Consider the following 21,117-nt stretch of genomic DNA (forward strand, 5'->3'; position numbering starts at 1 on the left):
ATAACTCCGATGGACATTTTTATACAAAAAAATATTGATTTTTTTTTTCCTTTTGACTTCTTCTCCTCTCCTAATGATTTATGTAAATATTTGAATAAAAAACAAAATTACATTCAAATCTTTTGCCCATTCTTATCCCCTGAAAAAAAAATTGTTCACTTTCCGAGTAATGTGAGAGGACCCAACTCTCCTTCACTCATTCTTTCTTTTCTCTTCATGTCATATTTTTGAACAAAAAAAAAATACATACAGAAAAAAATCAAATTAAATTTATGAAAATGATGGAAACGATTCCATCGATCTGCCCTTTGCAAATGCCACTGTATATGAAAAAAATTTTTTTTTTAAGAGGAAAAACTTTATAAAAATAACTAAAAAATAAAATGAAAAGAAAAAAAAAAAAATGTTGACAAGCAATGTTGCCACAATGTTACAAGTGTAACAAAAGTGTTACTTTTTTGAAATATTAAATAATTTTGTTACCATGTTACTTTTTATTCCGTTTTGTTACACTTTTTTTTAATAAAATTTTGTTTGTTTTTCGTTGAATAGAGTGAAAATTTCAACCGGACGCACTTTTTTATTCGACAATTTATGCAATAACTTTGACTATTTTGCAGGTAACAATGATCTGTTTATGGTAAAAAAGTTTTGAATCTATTTTTTGTATAGATACCTATTTGCATTCGCTAAGGATTAAATGGATTGGAGTTAATGAATCGAAAATCTAGCCAAGAAATTCTTCTCAAAAATAGTTCTACCTTTCAATTTTTAAATGATTCTCCAATGATAAAATAATATAATATTAAATGCATTTAGTTTCGAAAGTAACAGTTATCAATCTTAAAATGTATCTACATATAATCTAGAAGCTCTTGAGGATTTATAATATCTTTTAACAATACACAAGAAGAAAAAACTGTTTAAAATGAAGGTCAATTTTTTAGAAAGATATAAAACCTAATAAATAGTTCCTCTCCGCCTCCAGTAGAACGTTTGTTTTTTAAATTTCATTGATTAAAACCTAGATGAGAAACGAAAAATACTACACAAAAATGGCACAACTAAAAATAATAAATTAAAATTAAATTTTCTAAGTCCTCAAAGTCGACAGCGAAAGTGATAACGAAAAAATATCATTGAGAATTCTGTCAAAGTAAAAAAAATAAATTAAATTAAAATCAAGAAAAAATATCGGAAAATATGTTTTTGAACAAAAAATTAATACAAAATAAAACCGTCAACACAGCTCTTTATAACAGAAAAAAGGGCCAGGAAAACCCTCCACATAATCCGGAATTCTTTTCTACAGCTATGTACTGAAAAACGGAAAGCATTTAGCAGTTTTTTCCCTGCAGCAAAATAAAATAACACGGGCTCTTATGGGAGAAAAATCTGCATGCAGCGCAGAGCTGCATCATGTCTCTATTTCTAAATTCCATGCCAAGTTTCAACAAAAATACAAAATACTTGCTATTTGGCATTACTGATATTGGCAGTTAACACAATCTATCATTCAAAAATTCAAATAACGTTCGTTTTGATTTTCTTAAAATGGAAGAACTGATTGAATTCATAACAAAAACTTAACCATCTTGTTTTGTTTTATAATTTCAATTATTTCTTCCATTTTAACCGCATTTTTATCGTTTTCTTACAAAAAAAATTAGAAAAAACATCAAGGTTATCAATTCTTTTTGACAGAAATCGGCATCAATAATTTAAAAAGTGATGCACATGTAATTTGGGTGCAGCGCTGCAAGCAGCGATGCCTGCAGAAGTGCCGCACATCTGTTTTAGCCATTAGGCTCAAACTGAAAATTTCATTCTGCTTTTTGAAAAGTGAAAATTCTACTAGTTTTTTTATTTCACCTCTTTTTCGCTGCAGCAGCCTGCAGACTTGGTAAAAATAAGCTTTCAAATAAGATAAGATTCGATTTATGACTTTTTTTTTTTAATTTGTTACTCTTTTTTCCCATTTGTTACGCTTTTTAAAAAATTTTGTTACTTTTCTGAAAAAGCCTGCGGCAACACTGTTGACAAGCCAAATTTTCAATAATCTAATTCAATTTCGAAAATGCATCTACAAGATACGCGCGCAGCAGTAGAATTGAAGCTCATTTGAAAATCAATTTCATCGCTGCCATCGCCATATACTATAGCCATGGCAGCAGCATCATCGCATCGCATCATTGCAAGGGATGATTCATTCGACGACGAATTGAAATGGCTTTGTCATTGCCATCACACCACACTATCAAAGCACCAGTCTTTCCGGTCTGGCTTGTGACATCCATAACAGCACCACCAGCAACAGAAGCAGCAAAAGCAAACTCATGGACGAAATAGATTGTTCTTTCCCAGATATAGATATTCATATATAAAATGAATACCGATAGTTCTATCAAGTAGATAGGTATATGCAGAAATATACACTCTGGATCAGGTCTGATACATAGAAAAATTGGGCTTCAAGACACATGACCTGCAACAGAAATTTTGTTGGAAAATGTTAAAAATCTATTTTTTGAAAGATTTTAGTTACTGACAATAAAAAGAAGCTTCAAGTGACAGGTTCTGGTAACCTTACCACACAAAAAAAAAAAAAATAATGCCCTGGTATATTTAATCATAATATTGTTAAGTTTACCAGAAATTAGTCAAATATACCAGAAATAAAGTTAAATATACCAAAAGTGATGTTACTCCTTTGTTGTTTTCTCTTTTTGCATGGATGTAAATGGTAAAGAATTTAGAGTCAATCAAATTTACTTGTTCCAAACAACAACCTAAGCGGATGGACAGATTGGCTTCAAACTTGGCATGTAGCATTTTGTGGAGACTCTCTAGAGGAGTTTTTAAAATTAATTTTTTGGACAAAAAACAACGGTACCTGGCATATACTAATTTTTCAAAAGTTTAATTTTCTCGAAAACGATTTTGTTAAAAAAATTCAAATGTTAGTTTTTAAACAAGTTCTGTCTTTTGATTAAATTTTTTGTTTTGAAAATCATTTACTAACGATATCTGCTATGGAACCGCTTTTTTCTGCTGCTAATTGTGTTCCCACGAAATTTTGTTATACAAAAGGATTTACATATATAATTTTATTATAAACCAGAAATTAAAATTTTGAAAAAAAATAATTTTTGGATTAAAAAAAAAAAATTGAATATTTTTTTTGGAAAAATCAAATTTTCGAAAACCGGTCATTTAATTTTTTGAAATTTTGGTTTCACATGTTGATAAGCGACAAAATGGCATACCAATTTTATTTAAAAACTTTTTTTTCCAAAAAAATATTTATAAAAAATTAGTTTTTTTTTAAAAACGGCTCTAACGATTTTGAATTTTTTTTTCTAAAAATGCATCTTAATATATCAAATAAAACTGTATACTTGTTTTGGAGGGCAATTTTTTTTAAAATTTTTTTTTGTTTTTAAATACCTACCTACTTAGGTATTTCGAAATTTTAATGGGACACCCTTTCATTTTGTTCTTTCTGCCTTAAATATAAATTGGGTAAAATTTTGTCCAGTTTAAACACGTTCTAGGGGTAGCTACCACAATTCAAAGTTTTGAAAAATACACCAAATTTTGTTTTTATTTCTCAGAAAATTTTGAAATTTGTAATCAGAATTAAGTACTTTATATTAAATCTTTAAGGGGGAAATCCCTCCGGAATTTTTTATTTTTGCAGCATTTTTTTTTGCGTAATAAATTTATTTATGAACCGAAGAAACTATTTTTAGTGGTCTTAGCCTTAAATGAAGCCTCAAAAGTGCCTAGATAGTCCCGAAACCAATGCGCTCCGAACATACCATAGTACGAAAACGAAAATTTTAAACGCATTTTTTTCGAAACTAGTTTTTTTCCGCGCCGTGCAATGTAACTCAAAAACTAATGAAGCTATCGACTTGAAATTTGAAGCAAATTACTCCTTCAATCATTGGCCACAACATGAACCTAAAAGTTGAATAAAATTTGTACAGTAAATATTTTTTTAACTACTTCTTTGTAAAAAAAACATGTTTTTTTTCGTTTGTTTGATTTCTAATTTTTATTTTTCATTTAAAAAAAATAAATTTAGGTTCATGCAATGCGTACTAATATCATCCTTTTTTCCTTTTTGATTTAAGATGATTTCCTGGGCCTGTACATTGCACGGCGCAAACTAGAGGCGTCAACTTTGAAAGGCTCCAGAGCCGCCATTTTGTTATTTTTTCATTTCAAAAATTTTTTTTTCAATTCTTGATAATGTCAGTAATATCTTGTCGTTTTCCAAATTTCAATAAGTGCTTTCAGTTTTTCATAAAAAATAGTAAAAAAGGTGTCGTCTGGAGGGATTTTACCCCTTAACTGTTTTGAAAGAAATTTTGATAAAAATACAGCGGAATAAAAATGAAGCTTAATTTTGAATATTTTTGAATTTGACATTTTTTTTTGTGTTAATCTGTAGAATAGCTAACTGAGTGATCTTTCTTAATTGAAAAATTCAATGATTTTATCTGAGCAAGTTCGTGGTCAGGAATCATTCAATAATATAAATTATATTATATACGGTGACCATCCGTCCCGGTTTACCCGGGACTGTCCCATATTACTATAGCTTGTCCCGGGTTTTTATTTAAGAAACCCGTGACGTATAAGTGTCCCGTATTTTGTAGTTTGTCCCGCGATTGTCTTGTATTTCCACTTTCACTGGTTTTGTATTCAAAATTTTAAATATTTTGTACGGGAAAATAATTTTTTTCTAATTTTTCGGATTAGTTAGTTCCAGCTTGTGTTTGTCAGGTTAAAATGCAACACAAGAAAAAGTTTTTTTTTTGAGGAAAGAACCCAGCTAAATATCAAAACTTTTAAGGACATATTCAAAATTGAAAAAAAAATTAATAGGCTAAGAAAACAGTTCTCACAATTTTGATTAAAAAAATATTTTTTAGAAGTTATTAACAGTACCTATTATAAAACAGTTTTCTTGATTTCTGACTCATGAAAACTCATTTCATTAAATTTTTATTTTTTGAAAAAACAATGTGTTCAAAAGGATCCAACAAATTTTTTATTTGTCCCGGGTTTCGCTCCTAGAAATATGGTTACCGTAAATATAATATAATTTTTTAAAGTTTTTTGTCATTGTTTTTCTCAGCATACTTAGTGTTTAAGAAATAAACTACAAAACCGGCATCTGAAAGCTGAATAAATAACTTTTCTGCGTCACTAAAGATGTTTAATTACACTGTATCAAAACAAGAAAGAAAAATTGCTCAAAAAGACCAAAAACAGTAGATTTTGAAAGTGCATATTTTATCCAATTTTAGTCGTATTCAATTTTTGTGACCATTATGTTGAAAAATAAAGTGTTTATTTTCTCCTTGATTATACATGTTCAATATCTATAAATGCTCAAAGGACAAAAATAGACTTTTTAGTAAAACATCAAAAACGTCCATTTTGTCTGTTTTTTTTTTTTATAGTTTTTCTTAAGTTTTCAACAATATTTTAATTTAAATTTTTTTAAAAGGATACATATTGATAGGATATTTAATTATCTACAAAAAATTACTTAATAAAAATTTTACAATTCGTCTTCCTTTTCAAGTTATAGACAAAAACACAAAAAGTAACAAAAAGAGTCGAAAATATTGATCGTTACAAAAATTATCATATCTTCATAGCTTATTCATAAATTTCGAAGAAAATTATCTTGTTATCTTTGAAAGAAAGTGCATTACACATAAAATATATAAAACTATAATGATTCGAAAGATTTAGATTTTTTATTTCATTAAGAATTTTTTTTTGGCAAAAATTTCCCTTAAAATTTGATTTTTTTTAAAATGTTTTAATACATTGCACTTAAACATTTGGAGTGACCCAAAAAAGTTTTTTCCAGTGTTTGTTGCTTATTGATTCAGCTTTCAGGTTTTTCTGTTCAGATTGATCGTTTATTACTGAAGATATAGCCCGAATACTAAATACTGGGAAAAACAATGACAAAAAACTTTAAAAAATTATATCTCGAAAACCAATCCATAAACATTTTTTTAAGATAAGATTTTCGAGTTCCCTTGGCTCAAATCTATATGAAAAGTATAACTACACTTGCTGTTCAAAATTTTTTATTTTTTTTATTGTAAACTAGTGGTATCTAGAAAAGTATATGTAGGTTCCTTCCTTTTGAAAAATGAACTAAATCAAGTGACATTTAGTGTTTTGAATGAACTTCAGGGATTTTCTGCATAGCAGAATGTTGGTATAAAGAATATTATCAATGGGAGTTGATCCGATGTTTGCGGGGGCGGGTGTCCTTTTGGTCTTGGTTGATTTTCAATTTGTTTTCCCTCATAATCTGCAGCATATACTCTCGCTAGCTCTCAATATACAGAAAGAATAAACTAGAAAAAAAACCCACAATCTTTTGAGAGAGAGAGAGAGAGAGAGATAGGGAAGGTTTGGACATCCTCTATCTATACACACATTGCAGCTCTGTGGATGTCCTTTGCCATCGATAAGTACACAAATTCCTTGGGTTTGATATTCAATGGTATATTTTTTTCTATCTACGCCCCTTCACATATCCTGCTGCAAGGATTCTAACTCACGATATGAACATTCTACTGGCCACCTATCATGAGTTCATGTTCAATAGAAAATTTCTACTCCAGTTTTTGTTTGCTTTTGTTATCTTTTTTCTCTGTTTTTTTGGTGCACCCACCGCATCCAGAGTCCTGAATCAAACTCAAACTATATAACCTTGTTGGAGAGGTGTGCAAAATGCCTACTGGGCAACTAACATAACTCTTGCACAAACAATAACAAGCAAAAAAAAGTTTGTTTTAGGAACATTTCCTCCGAAATTACAGCTTTAATAAATTTTCCTTCAACAGTTTTAGAGAGTTTTTTTTTTTAGAGAAAAAACAGAAAAAGATACCTACGCCTTTCAGAAAGAACTAAAAAACGGATGAGGAAACATAGAACGGAAACAGATTTAATACTTTAAAGTTATATTTGCATGATAACCGGGCACACATATAAAACTACCTCACAATTCGATGAGCAAGCAACTTTCTCCCGGTGCTCTTATAGTTCTTTCTCGGAGAAGGTATCTACTTTTAAATAGTTCAAAGCAGTGGAAATCCTGATGCCTTTTCCTACTACACACAGAACTTTTGCCATAACTCTCTGCCGTCCAAAATTTTGCTTCTCCAAAAGAACCCTAGCGAGGACGACTTTTGGCCATAAACCCAGAGAGTTGTTGGTTTTCAGAATAATTTAACGTCTAACATCCAAGACTTTGTGCTTGGGAGAGTTTCGGTTCTGGACGGACGATATGGTCGGTTGGTCATGTACCTCAAAACCACACCCAACCAGATGGGTATTAACAAAGTTTCCAATGCCGGATTGCAACTACACTGAAGACCGGCACAAAGTCCGCCTTTACACTTTTGCCCACAAATTCAATTAGTAGTCGAATTATAAAGGGATTTTCCAATATACCAAAAAATATCTATATGCTCTCCTTCGGTCCCTCTGCTCCTCTAAAGCCTCTTAAACCTCCTCTCCTCAACCATAATCAGAGGGCAAGTTTTATATATGATGGAAAAATATAGTAGAAAAAAAAAAAACGTTGACATATGGAGTGGTGAAATATTGCCGCCTGCCGCCATTTCCACGCGAATTGAAATTTGATTTAAATAGCCTTGTGAGTGAAGCTGGCTGGCGCTGAGGCTGAAGCGTAACTTTGTCGCTCTGTTGAAAAAGCCATTAACTTTCAGTTATCAAAAACTTTGTAGTACGCCGCATGGGACACTCGCTTCTAAATATGCCTAACCTAACCTATAACCCACCTTTTCAAAACATTCTCCAGCACTCTTCATAGTCGTCGTCGTTTATACATCCGCACCGCGCTGTCAAATAACTCTGGCGGTGTCAAAAGGTGTGGGGTTTTCCCTAAAAAAAAATAAAATTGAAATAAAAATCAAAAACTCATACCAAAGTCCATGAAACGCTGCTGAACTTTTTCAACACTGGACGTCACCTCTTATACCTTCTTTTGCCAGTACCCAGTACCACCCTCTTTACGTTAGGTACATCCTGCTAGTCTCTAGTTAGGTTTTTGTACACTTTGCCACTTCTCTCATATCCATGACAGGCACACAGGGCTCTAGCGCTGAGTTGGGGCTGGGGTTTAAAGTCGTCCTTCAGAGAGAAGAGTGAGAAATCATAAATCATCGGTGAAGTGGGAAAACAACAAATTGACTGAACGTTTAATAAAAAAGGAAAAAAAAAAAATAACGGTATTTCAAAAACTTTGTGCCTTTATGTAAATAAAATTTTAAATTAAATAAGATTAATTTCATTTCCAATTGTTTGAGATGGATGGGGGCCAAAACCTGGGAACACCCTTGAACAGAGAGAGCATCATTCTGCACACTCTCCCCGCGCGCTGGATCGTCTCTTGTATGAAGCTGGAGCCCGTTTAGATGTGGCCACACATTTAAAATTGAAAATCACTTTTCAAGTTAAAAAGTATCCTCTTGCGGAGAGGAAGTTTTTTTTTTTTTTTTTTTTTTTTTGAAATCGTGTCGAGGTTCGGGGTGAGAAGTCAAATGGATTTGGCTTTGGCTAGGGTATATGACATGGTTTTAGCAGTTGTTTTTTTTTATATTAAATGGATGAGTATTTTAATTTCGGACGGGACAGTTCAAGTTTTAATGAATTTGATTTATGATTTTAAGATATGAAAATATATTGAAATGTTTTTGTTGTGATATAATATATTTGGAGGGTAAAGGCGGTTCTAAAAAAAAAACATTTCTATCAATAAACGTTTGAATATATTTTTGAAGGTGAAAAATGGTTAATAAATGGGGTTCCATGAAGTGACTTTTAATTTCTTTCACTGATCTATAGTTCGATTTTTTTAGATGTGACCTAATTTTACTAGCCCATGCTTTGTTATAAAATGTATGAAGAATTTTAATATTTTTTTTTTACTAACCGTTTTTCCTAGCTTCGAACAGTTCGTAAGGCTACTGACATCGACTTGAAAAAAATCGTTGCATACCAATAGGCTTTTACTAAAATGTGTTTCACAATTTTATTCAACTTTGTATAAGTGAAATATTCAGCTTACTAAAATATTGCGAGAAGCTTTGAAGTTTCAGGGTTGAATAACGTTGGACGTAAAGTAATGCAGCCCATAACAATATTTGGGGGGATAAAATAAGGTAATTGGTATTTTTGTTAAAGTCTTTTAACAGTCTTTTTTAAAAGGAAAAGTTTTCCATAAACAAATGAGTATTTTGGAAGCTAAATTGAAATAATATCTTCAATATCCCTAACATCTGCAAATGGATGATTTCGTGTTCTATGGCAATGTACTAAATTGAGTTCCATTTCGGTCATTGCTGCCCGCAAGTTATTGAAAACAAATTATAGTTAAGTTTTGAACGTCCAGTTATGAGCATCGCTTAAAAGATTAACAAATGATCATAGAATCTCAATTAAAAAATTTATAGAGAAAAAAAAGATACACATACACCTCAGTGACCCGTAACGAATACCTAAATAGTGATATAAACTGATTTATGCGATTCGTTCCATTGCAGTTTTCATTACCTTGGTTGGTTGGATGAGGGCGATATTTTACTTCGACTATGAGCACAACCTTAAGTAAGTTTTGGAGTAGGTACCTATTAATATGAGAAAATTTCAAAATTCCAGCCAAAGCAAAAAATTTGTTTTAGTATACGATTTGTATGAAAATGAGACTCAAGCTAAGCATACATCCCATTAGCTGCCAATTGACAATTCTCAATCAACTGAATTATTCCTTTTTTAATCCTTAGATCAAAAATTATACAGGTTCTGTCGTATTTATTAGATTTTTGTCTACTTATACACTTCATAACTTTTTTCAAATTGTTGGAAGTACGCTTTATTTAATAAAAATAATAATCACATTATTCGCGGTAAAGACAATCACAACAAAAACATTACTGTTAAAAAAGGAGCCAAGTTCTCCTATGTTGAAATTATGCTGGCACAAAAAGTACTGAGATGTAAAAGTGTACCAAGTTCTAAAGTTTGGGTTCAAATTCGTATCAATAAAATTTTGATTGTTTACTTGGCAATTTTTGAAATAACTTTAAAAATCGGTAATTAAAAGAAAAATTGTCAAGAGAACAATCAAAATTTTATTGATACGAATTTGAACCCAAACTTTAGAACTTGGTACACTTTTACATCTCAGTACTTTTTGTGCCAGCATAATTTCAACATAGGAGAACTTGGCTCCTTTTTTAACAGTAATGTTTTTGTTGTGATTTCACTACTTTTTGCAAGGTATGGCTGTTGAATTGAAAATGGCCTGAGTTGTTTCCTGTAAATAAGGGTGTAGTGCCAAAGTTGCTAGAGAACTTGGCTGGGCACTACCGTGCCCCTTGATCTACTCTTGTGTATAAGTTTGACAGCTATAGGACAACAATAAACAAGGTTTTTGATAACATTTTTAAAATTTAAACAGTTGTATAAATTTATACAATGTTTATAAATACGGGGGAACATGTTTTATTATCTTATACATTTCGTATACCTACAAGAAAATTGAAAAAAAAAATATGTAATTTTCAATTAACTCCAAAATAATGATAATTCAGTGGTCATATTTCAATGCAATTCAATTCCGTACGCCGCCGACCTTATAGACACCACTTTTTTTTATTAAATTTTTACTGATGGACAAGAAGTCTGAAAAATATTAAAAATTTAAAAATGTCTAACACAGGCGAAAAAAAAAATATTTTTTTTGTGCTTGGGTTTAATTTGCCCTTTTTGGGTTCATGGTAAACCAAAACAATCGATAATCACCCTTTCCCCTCTTAAGATTTTCTTTTGTAGTGTTGGGAACAAAAATACAAAGATAGCGTTCGTTTAGCACTCAAATCAGCAAATAAATTAAGAACTTCTTTGTTTTCAAATTTAAAAGGTGAATTCTCCAAAAACTAAAAATCAGACATTGTATATAAAATAAAATGCTTAGGTGATGGAACAAACCACTGTCCTTCAGTTTATGTAGGTACTTCAATGCAGAAACTTAAGAATAGAATTGCCGGACATAGATCAGATATACATAGTTCACATTCTCAAAAAACAGCTTTAGCTTTACATTGTATAGATGAAGGACATAGGCCAGATTTTAATAACGTAGACATTTTACAAACAGAAAAACACTATAGCAAAAGAATGTTGCTAGAAATGTTACATATTTTAGATACAGATAATACTGTTAATAGGAGATCAGATTGTGAGGGACTTAGCAATATTTATAGTCAGTTTGTCCAAAGAAATATGTTAGATTAGATTTTATCTACATTTTTAACTTGAATTTTTTGTTAGGATTTGTTTTTGTTTTTTTTTTATCAAATTTTTGAATTTCTTATCAAATAGAAATTTTTTAATTTGATTGTTTTGAAATTTCAATAATATGAAACGTCTTTTTCAACTTTCAAGATATTCTATTATTGAATTTTTTGAAATATCACTGATATAAAAAAAGCTAAGCAGTTTTTGACAAACCACTCTTTGGGAAACCTTAAGAGGTTAAAAGTTTTTAATATTGTAAGTATAGATATTTTAGTTTGGTTTTATATATTTAAGATTTTTTATTTATATTAATTAGAGCCCTGAAGAAGGGTATATCCATACCCGAAACGTCGACTGGTACGAACTTTAATCATTAGAAAATACAAGCAAGTCCTATAGCCCACGAAACAGTAAAATTTACTTTATTCAACAGTGTTTCTCAGAGTTATTTTAACCTGAAAAAGCCATCCAAAAAATAAAAAAAAAAAAAATAAGTTCGATGGACAAATAAAAATTAATAAGAAGCTCTTTTCGCTGGGGCCCAGGGGCAAGACTGGGGCCCCTTTGATATTTGGGTCCCATTTGGTATAGAAATTAAGAACAAATAAAAAAGTACGTATACACGCAATACTCTTTTTTTTTGGGGTCCCTGATATATCACTCGTTGGTTGCTAAGATTATTCAAGTAATATTTTTTGGAGCTCTAAGATAATAGGTATATAAATTTTCTTTCAAAAAAGCTATTTACTTGTTTGGGGCCCCTGAGGTAATATTTTTTTTTGTTTGAGATGAAATAAATATGTAGTTGGCTACATTAAACTGCAGAGTATAATTTGTCTCTTTTGTATCCGAAGTGTTTCCTGTTAAACATCTTACCTTTTTGCTTCGTTCATGTATAAAAAGTTGCCTTCTCTGCATTGTCTCCATTCGAGGCCCCGGGGCATCGCCCCGCTTGCCCCATTGGTGTGTACGCCTGTGCAAATCTTCCTAAATGTATTTTGGGTCCATTATACGAAAGATCCCCAAAATGTTTGTTTGAAATTAAAAAAAAATGCAAAATTTAAAAGTTTTTGTCAATTTAGTCAAACACTTTTGGATATTTGGGCAAAATAGACAATGGGTGTAAATTTATACCTTTGGTATTTTATATCAGATTCTTATACATGGGGAAAAAAATAATAGAGCCTTGTTCACTTCCTATTGGCTCTTCATCAAAGAAAGCCCAAGTCGTACAAAATGTATCTATTTGTTCGGTCCCACAACATCAGGAAATGAAATAGAAAACTCTATTTTTCCACACAGTGTCAACCCTCCCCGTCCCCCTTCGCACTTCGAACAAAAATTACAATTTAATCATAATATCCCTTGAATTAATTTACTAAAGCATTGCTAAGTCTTGATGAAAATCACCTGACTGGCGTGACAGACAAAGATTTTTGATGAAAAAAAAAAAAAAAAAAAATACAATACGACTCCTAAATGTTAGAACACCCACGCCCCATATGTAAAATTTCACATGACTAAAGTTATCATAATAAAAGGTCAGTAAATAATCTCATGAAAACTCAAGTGTTTTCATGATTTGGTTGAATAGAATATTTTGTATTAATTTTTAAAATTTAAACGGTCACTGTGGTGTATGTGTAATATTTTTTGTTTGTTTTTTATTTAAATAATTAACTACTTTGCTTTTAAATCACTGACCAACATAAAAACCACTTGACCTTCAAATGCCATTAATTGACCTTTAATATTATGTAGGTGGTCATTCAAAATTCGAGTCGACAGATATCTTAAGGCAATTTTCATAAATAGAGAAAATTGAATAAAGATAAAAAGTATTCTATTATTAAATTAGTACTATACCGGGCATCGCTTTTTTTCAACCTTAAACTCTAGGAAACACAAATTTTTAATAAAGATTTTAGTTATTAAAAAATTAGTTTGAAAACTTATAGAAAAAGGTTTGACCACAACATATAGCATTAAAACAAAGGATTTAATTTTGAATTATGCCCACACATCAAAAATTTTCATATGATAAAATTATCCCACATACCTATTTGATGGATAAATATTTGAATGTTAAACAACCTTAACAAGCTCCACATCCATTTGTTTGCATGCCTATAAAATGTGTCAGTTAATTTCGAAAATTACCATAAAAACTATTATTTTAAGGGTTAAGCTTGCTTTTAGCTGGTCTTTCACTTCCGTTTCCCATAAAATACAAAAATAAACAAAAAGTTTTTGTGTTGTTTTATTTAGAGGGGGAAACAACTTGATGTTTTTCTCGTCTCTGACACATAAAATATTGCTATATATGTGCACCACTTAAGTCCTCATAACATAACCTTTATTTTTTTTGTTTTACTTAATTTATTCATGGTTAAATCTCTCTGTGGAAGTACCCTAAAAATACACTTTTATAAGCCAACGTACACACAAAAATATACATCAATTTATAAGTACTTTTAAAAGGCTCCAATAAATAATCCTCCCCAATGGAATGGAATGGAGTACTCGCACCCTCTTAGATGTAAAATTAAATAAAATTCATTTGGGAGTAACCTTTACCTTCCACATAAAAAAAAAAAAAAAATAACTCGCGTTCCCCATTAAAATCACAAAAAAAAAAAAAATTAAAAACAATTTAAAAAACTTCAAAGGAAAAACTAAATCCTCACTCATTATACACATCTTCTTCCTTTTGAATTTATAAATTTCCCTAAAAAGTTTATTTGGATACTTGCACAAAAGTTCCAAGGGATTATAAAAATTCCTCCATTTTTTTAAAAATAAACTAAATAGCAATATAAAGACAGAGACACCCAGCAAACTATTGTAAACTACCATTTATATTCGTTAACATTGTAAAACATATGGAGTCCGCTATAGTTGTTGTCTTGCCATATATGACCCACTCTGGAACCGAACCAATGATTTACCAACCAACAAAAAAACGGGCTAAAAGAGAGAGGCTATACAAAAAAAAAAAAAAAATAGAAAGCCAAAAGCATTGCCATTAAATCCCTTCTGAACTCAATTTATATCCCATAGCAATTTATATACACAACGCATATACCGTTTCCGGTTGCCGTTTCAGTTCAAGTCATTTCAAACACAACCAAACGACATAGATAGGTACTTGTACACTGGCCTGGTCCTGGTCTGGCTTTAGCTTGGCATTGGCACCAGCTCAGTGTTCCCAAGTCCTGATCCTGACGCTGAAGCTATATCCAATTGCAAGAGTTCAGTTCAGTTCCTTTGGAGAGAGAGAGCATATCCTGCAAAGAAAAATGAAAGAAAAACAAGAATACAAAAATAAATAAATTAGAATTGAAATAACAGGAAAATACAAAGAAAACAAAACACAAAACAAAAAAAAAAGAAAATACTCAAAGAAGAAAAAAAAAAAATAAGAAGAAAATATCTCTTCTCTTTATATTTCGCTGGCTCCGACCCGCATCCAGGATAATTTATATAAAATAAACACACAAGCCGATTACAAAGAGGAGATTCCAAAGGACCACGGTGAAGGAGGATAAAAGGAAAAAGGCAGCAGGCAACCATTCTCTGCATTGCTTTCAAGACAAGATTATGTAGCAAGCAAAACTTTCTTATTATGCTCGCAAGCATGCACCAGGGAGGAAATTAAAGGAGATGCCATTTAAATGTGTGTGAAGCAAAGAAAAACACAGTTTCATTTTTTTTTTCAATATTTCCTTATCCTCTCTCTCCTAAAAACCCCTATCTTCTTCACAAAACCAAAAGAAAAAAAGAAAAAAAAAAGGCCAGGAAGTTTTCACTTCGAATAAATGAGGTGTTGTCGCCTGCCATACACACTCACCAACACACTCACTCATTTTATACACACAAGAGTTAGAAAAACAAGACCATCCTCTATAGCTTGCAAGTTGCAATATAAGAGCCATTGCATCTTTCCGTATCCGTATCCGTTTGTATATCTTGTGTATTGCTTTTGCTTCGGCTCTTCTCTTGGTTATAGTTTTTGTAGAAAAGGACCTCGACAGCTTTTTACCACAAGCCACTAGCAACCACAAAGGAAATGTGTTCTTGTTACTCATCACGCCTATCAACCAAAAACGACCGACCGACACAATCATTGCAACGACGACGAGTTACTTTGCTTTGCTTCTCGCTAACAAAAGCAAAAATGGTTAAAGCCAGGAAAATGCAGGAAAATGCGAACAAGTAAACGAGTCCTGTCGCAACTTCCTGACTTTTCCTGTCCCATTCAGTGACAATTTTGTTGCGTTTTAAGTCCTGCATTGCGATTAGTAGAGTAGTAGAGCTTGTTAAGAATATCCTTCGGAGGATGGAGAGATAAACACTGACAGTGTTCCAAGATTGGGTGGATAAATGAGAATTTCTTTGAACCAAAAGGGAAATCCAAGGATGAATTTTTAAGAAATTGAAAATATCATTTGACGGCTGAGTGAAAATATTTATACAAAATCATTTAGGTGGAAATTTCAGGCTGGAAATTAAAACATTACAATCCACATTACCTACTTGAAAAAATTCATGGAAGTACCTACATTGCGCTTTTTACACTCCGATGAAATTGGTAAGATAGGTCGTTATACGTTGTGGAACGCATTAAGCTAAAAAAACAAAGTGGAGAATGTGTTACAAATGTTTGTAGTTTCAAATTTAACTAAAGATTCAATAATACTTTTCCATTATCGCTTAATTTACGAAAATGGCCAGAGAAATAAAGTGGAATGCTTTAATTTTTGTTTTCATTTACCGATAGATCCTTAAAATTAAGAGTTAACAAAAAAATTCCTCAATACTATATTAGAGCTAAAAAATGCTCAAAAGTACGTCTCAGCAAATATCTTGGTAATAATATTTTTTTGTTAAAAAATTCCATCTCCCTCCTGAACGGGAGGAAAAGGACACCCTAATCTTATAAACCTCTGTGAAAGGAATGCAAAAGTGAAACCTGCTAACAATTTTGGAACACATTAAATATCTCATTTCACTAAAGATCGGTTTAAAAGTCATGTCACTTGGTAGACGTGAGTCGTATTTTATCAAAAGGAAACTCATTAAATTTTTTGTATATCATATGCATATATACAATACATATAAGCATTTTTCATCTCAAAAATTTTTGACACTGTAAAGGAAAAATCATACCCATTTTTGTTCGTTAAAGAATAATTGCATGAACAATTGATTATAATTTTTTTTTTCATTTATTTGGATCGTATATAAAAATTTTCATTTCAAATAAGATAAGTTAATAAATATAGAATCTTATATTATACACTGCCGGTCAATAAAATAGACTCACCTTGAAAGAAGACCTCTCTTTTCTTAAAAAAAAGCTTTACAAAAACCTTTTTGGTGATGGAGTTTAGGAAAAAAATCAAAAATCAAGAAAACGGTTCTATGACATGTAGTACGGTTAATAACACTGTGATAGTTCAAAAAACCGACAGAGGGCTCTTATTCGAGTATGCTGAACACGATAGCGTTCTTAGTTTTTCTGGATTAGGTCAAATAAGAAAGATTTTTGCTTTTGAAATTTTGTTTGCACATGCCAAAACTGAGGGTATAAAACACCATATATTTTCCAATTTTTAATTTTTTTTTTCGATGCAAAATGATGGAAAATCATTGGAAGTATTATTCGTAAAAGAAGTTATTTGAAAAAAAAATCTGTCGAATAACTATTTAAATCATTATTTTATGGCAAAAAACGTCGACTTTTCTTTCACTTTTTCTTACATTTTTTAACTATAAAGGTACAAATGTATGCGAAAACTCAACATTTTTTTGTACACACCTTTTATGTGTTACTACTCTGGAATATTATATATGTAGATGTACTCGTAGATATTTAATTAAAAAATCAGGCATGGTATCAATATTTTTATTTATTTTTTTTTTTAGTTCAAAAAATCATTTTTCTTTCAATTTGTTTTAAAATTAAAACATATTCACTATTCCTTCCATCTGCATTATATGAGCTTACATACACAACACATAATATATTTGTCACAGTCCATCTTTAACTTAAGGGGGGTTTTCACCTAAACGAACCCCGTTTAACTAAAGAAAATATTTAAAGATCAGAAAAGTGTTTCAGATAAGCGGGTTTTTCTCTTAAGAGGGTTTCTCTTAAGAGAGTTTCTCTTAAGCGGGTTTTTATGCTACTTGAGCCCATGGGCGTTTTGCCCCCTTCCGATCTTACCTGATATTCTAGAATATGTTTTTTTTTCTTACGGTTCAAACCTTTAAAATTCATTCTTTCACAAGAATATCCAACTTTCATTATAAAGAATAAGTTAAAAACTTTAACTATCCAACTTGTTATAACTTTTTTGTTTTAATAGATAGATGAATGAAATTTGTACTGTAGATAGGAAATTAAATAAATTATAATTATACAAAATTTCAATTAATTTCATATTCAAAATTCGGACATAACGGTAAAAAGATGTTCTTTTCCAACACATGTTATATCTTTTGATCTAGTGCACATACAAATTTAGTTTAACTTTAATACGCATGCTTATAAGTTATAACATAACCTTTTATTTGATATATCAAACATAACGTTACGTGCTCTACAAGTTACACAATCTTAAATTGAAAAAAATTTAAAAATACCTCAAAACACCTGTGGAGATCTGTTGGCGATGACCAGCTACCAGTGTAGGAAGTACCGTAATCTCAGTCTGGAAATTCGACATGGTTGACTTTAAAAAATTCTAACTTCTCTTGTAGACATCTTTGAAATAAGATGTATGCATCATTATACAAGGTGAAATAATAAGCTTTCACATGGTATAAAATTTTTTATAGGTTGTTAAACAAAAAAATTGATTTAATAGCATGAGAACATAAAAATAAATGTTTTTTTTGCTTCTCGGATGAAATTTCATCGAGTTTAAAAAATTCTAGCTCTTTTTGTAGATGTCTCATACACCTGATCGATATATATATTTTGAGCTAAGACAATAAGCTTGCAGATGGTGTAAATATTTGTATAGGTTTTTAGGAAAAAAAATGGATTTAATAGTGTGAGAAGATAAAAATACGTGTTTTTTCGCTTTTTTTGATGGAAATTGATCGAGTTCAAAAAATTCTAGCTCTTTTTGTAGATGTCTCATAGACTTGATCGATATATATATTTTGAGCTAAGACAATAAGCTTTCAGATGATATAAAATTTATCTAGGTTGTCATATAAAAAATATGGATTTGAAGGTGATAGAATAAAAATAGGTAGATTTTTTCTATTTTTTTTTTTTAAAGAAAAATTATTTTTTAAGGTTTCACTTCTACCACGTGTGAATTACACACATGATTTCTTTTTTTTTATTTTATAAACTAAAAAATTAAAAAAAAAACAGTGTTTTACTGCTACTTTTTGACTCTTAAGCTTAACCAATATTGTAAATAAGTAGGTACTGCCTATTCGTATTTGTAAACAAAGCCATATTCTATCCTGAAATACAAGATCAAATCGTTGCCACCGAGTACTGCATTTTAATTTAAGTAATACGAAAAATATTAGAAAAATTGAAGAAAAATCGACGTTTTTTTGCCATAAAATAATAATTTAAAATGTCATTCGACAGATTTTTTTTCAAATAACTTTTTGTACGAATAATACTTGGGAAAAAATAGATTTTCCATCATTTTTCATCGATAAAAAATCAAAAATTGGAAAATATATGGTGTTTTATACCCTCAGCTTTGGCATGTGCAAACAAAATTTCAAACGCAAAAATCTTTCTTATTTGACCTAATCCAGAAAAACTAAGGAAGCCATCGGGTTCAGCATACTCGAATTATCTTTAGTAGATATGAGAGCCCTCTGTCGGAAAAAAAAGTTCCATATTCGAACACAGTGTAATTATTCAAAAAATATGTTTTTAGTTCAATAGCAAGACCCTTTTTTGCGGCAAAATCCCTAGAACCGTTATTTCTGAGAAAAACAAGCTTTCTTTCTCAAAAACGGCTCAACAATTTTTGTCAAAAAATATAAGTGTTAAGTGGCAAATAATTTCTTACTTTTAAAATAAAAAAAATATTTTTAGTATCGTGTTTAACGGTACCTGCTTTAGAACAGTATTATTAAGTTCTGTTTTTTCTCGTAAGTGACATAACTTAATTTAAATCTAATTTTAAATACTAAGAAAAAATTTCAAAAATAAAAATTTTTGATTTTTTTAAAAAATAATTAAATGTAGATATAGATAAAGAATATTTTCTTAAACTCATATAAATGTTTTTTTTTTATTTAACAAACGTTTTCGAGAATTCTTCTCATCTTCAGGTATAAAATATTCTTTATCTATTTAATTATTTAAAGAACTCGTATACTTAGTTTCCAAGAATGTAATTTATTACTTATTCAAATTTTTTAAAAAATATTAGTTTTTTTCCAAAAATCATTTTTTTAAAAATGAATTCTCTTGAAACTTTGTTTTATATGTGTATTAATTCTGTCTTCAGAATATGGCATACCATTTTTTTTTTTATTTTTTTTTTAATCATTTTTTAATCATTTTTGTTACAAAAAAAGGCGCCTGCAATTTTCAAAAAAAAAAAAAAAATCCGGAAATTCTTAGTTGTACAATTAATCTGATGGCGTACTTAATTTGGAAATTAAAAACTTTTACAAACAGTTTTTTCGTAATTTTAAAAACATTTTTTTTTAATACTTGTTTACATTTCGCTTAAACTAAATGATAAAAATATACTTTAATCATTACTTCAGTATTATAAAAAGGCATGCAAAGAAAGATTCGAAATAAAGATCGTTTGTGCGAGGAGCAAGCAAGTCGATTTAAAAACAGTCAGCATTTGAAAAGGACACACGATTTTACTTCGATCTAGGCAGGCATTCCTTTCTTTTTCACTGCAGGCATCTTTTTTTTAAATCTTAAAAAACGGAGACTTTAGAATCTTATATAAAGTACGTACAAATGCTTTTGGAATACCTATAAAGTTCATCTGCTTATTTTCAGCAAATCTATTTCTTCCAAGCTTTGATCCTACTTATTTTCTCGCGCTTCTCATGTTTTGCTTTTCCTTGTAGAACGTTATGTACATTACTTAGTTTTTTCTTTCCTTGAGGTATTCCCCTGTGGCCTTCTCATCAAGCAGTGATAATTTTTTGCCATTCGATTTCGTTGCTATAAATTTTACCGGAGAACAACAGAAATATAATTTGCGATCGAATACAGTCAAATTAAACAAATTTTGAGTATTATTTCCTTGTGTTGGAAATGATTTTTTTGTAGGCATGGTAGAAATATGATTGATACGTCATATAAAAGGTGAAATAATAACCTTTTAGATGATATAAAATTTATTATAGATTGTCATATAAAAAAATGGATTTAAAGATGATGGAATAAAAAAAAAGCTAGATTTTTTCGATTTTTTTTTTTTTTGTAAGAAATGTGATTTTTTTAGGTTTCACTTCTACCACGTATGAATTGCACACATGATTTTTTTTTAACTAAATTCCCATAACCACTAATCCCCATATGGAAACCCAATTTCTTAAGCCTAAAAAACCTCAAGTATTGTTAAATACAAATCCATCCAAGGACCAAAAAGGAGATCCTCACATGTTTAAGGGTGAATTGCAATCAAAACATTGGGTAAGTTTCTTTTTCAAAGTCTAGAAACACTGAGTACGAAGCTATAAGGCTGTCATCAGAACAGAACTCTGTATATACCATACCATTTA

At 30.4% G+C, this 21,117-nt stretch overlaps 1 protein-coding gene across 1 annotated transcript in view; it reads right to left on the bottom strand.

Annotated features, from left to right (window-relative positions):
- Positions 1–21,117, bottom strand: part of LOC129909998 (DNA damage-regulated autophagy modulator protein 1) — a 401,886-nt gene that overhangs the window by 271,187 nt on the left and 109,582 nt on the right. The gene's annotated exons all lie outside the window — the stretch shown is intronic.

The sequence above is a fragment of the Episyrphus balteatus genome, chromosome 2, assembly GCF_945859705.1.
Source record: "Episyrphus balteatus chromosome 2, idEpiBalt1.1, whole genome shotgun sequence".
Lineage (NCBI taxonomy): Eukaryota > Metazoa > Arthropoda > Insecta > Diptera > Syrphidae > Episyrphus > Episyrphus balteatus.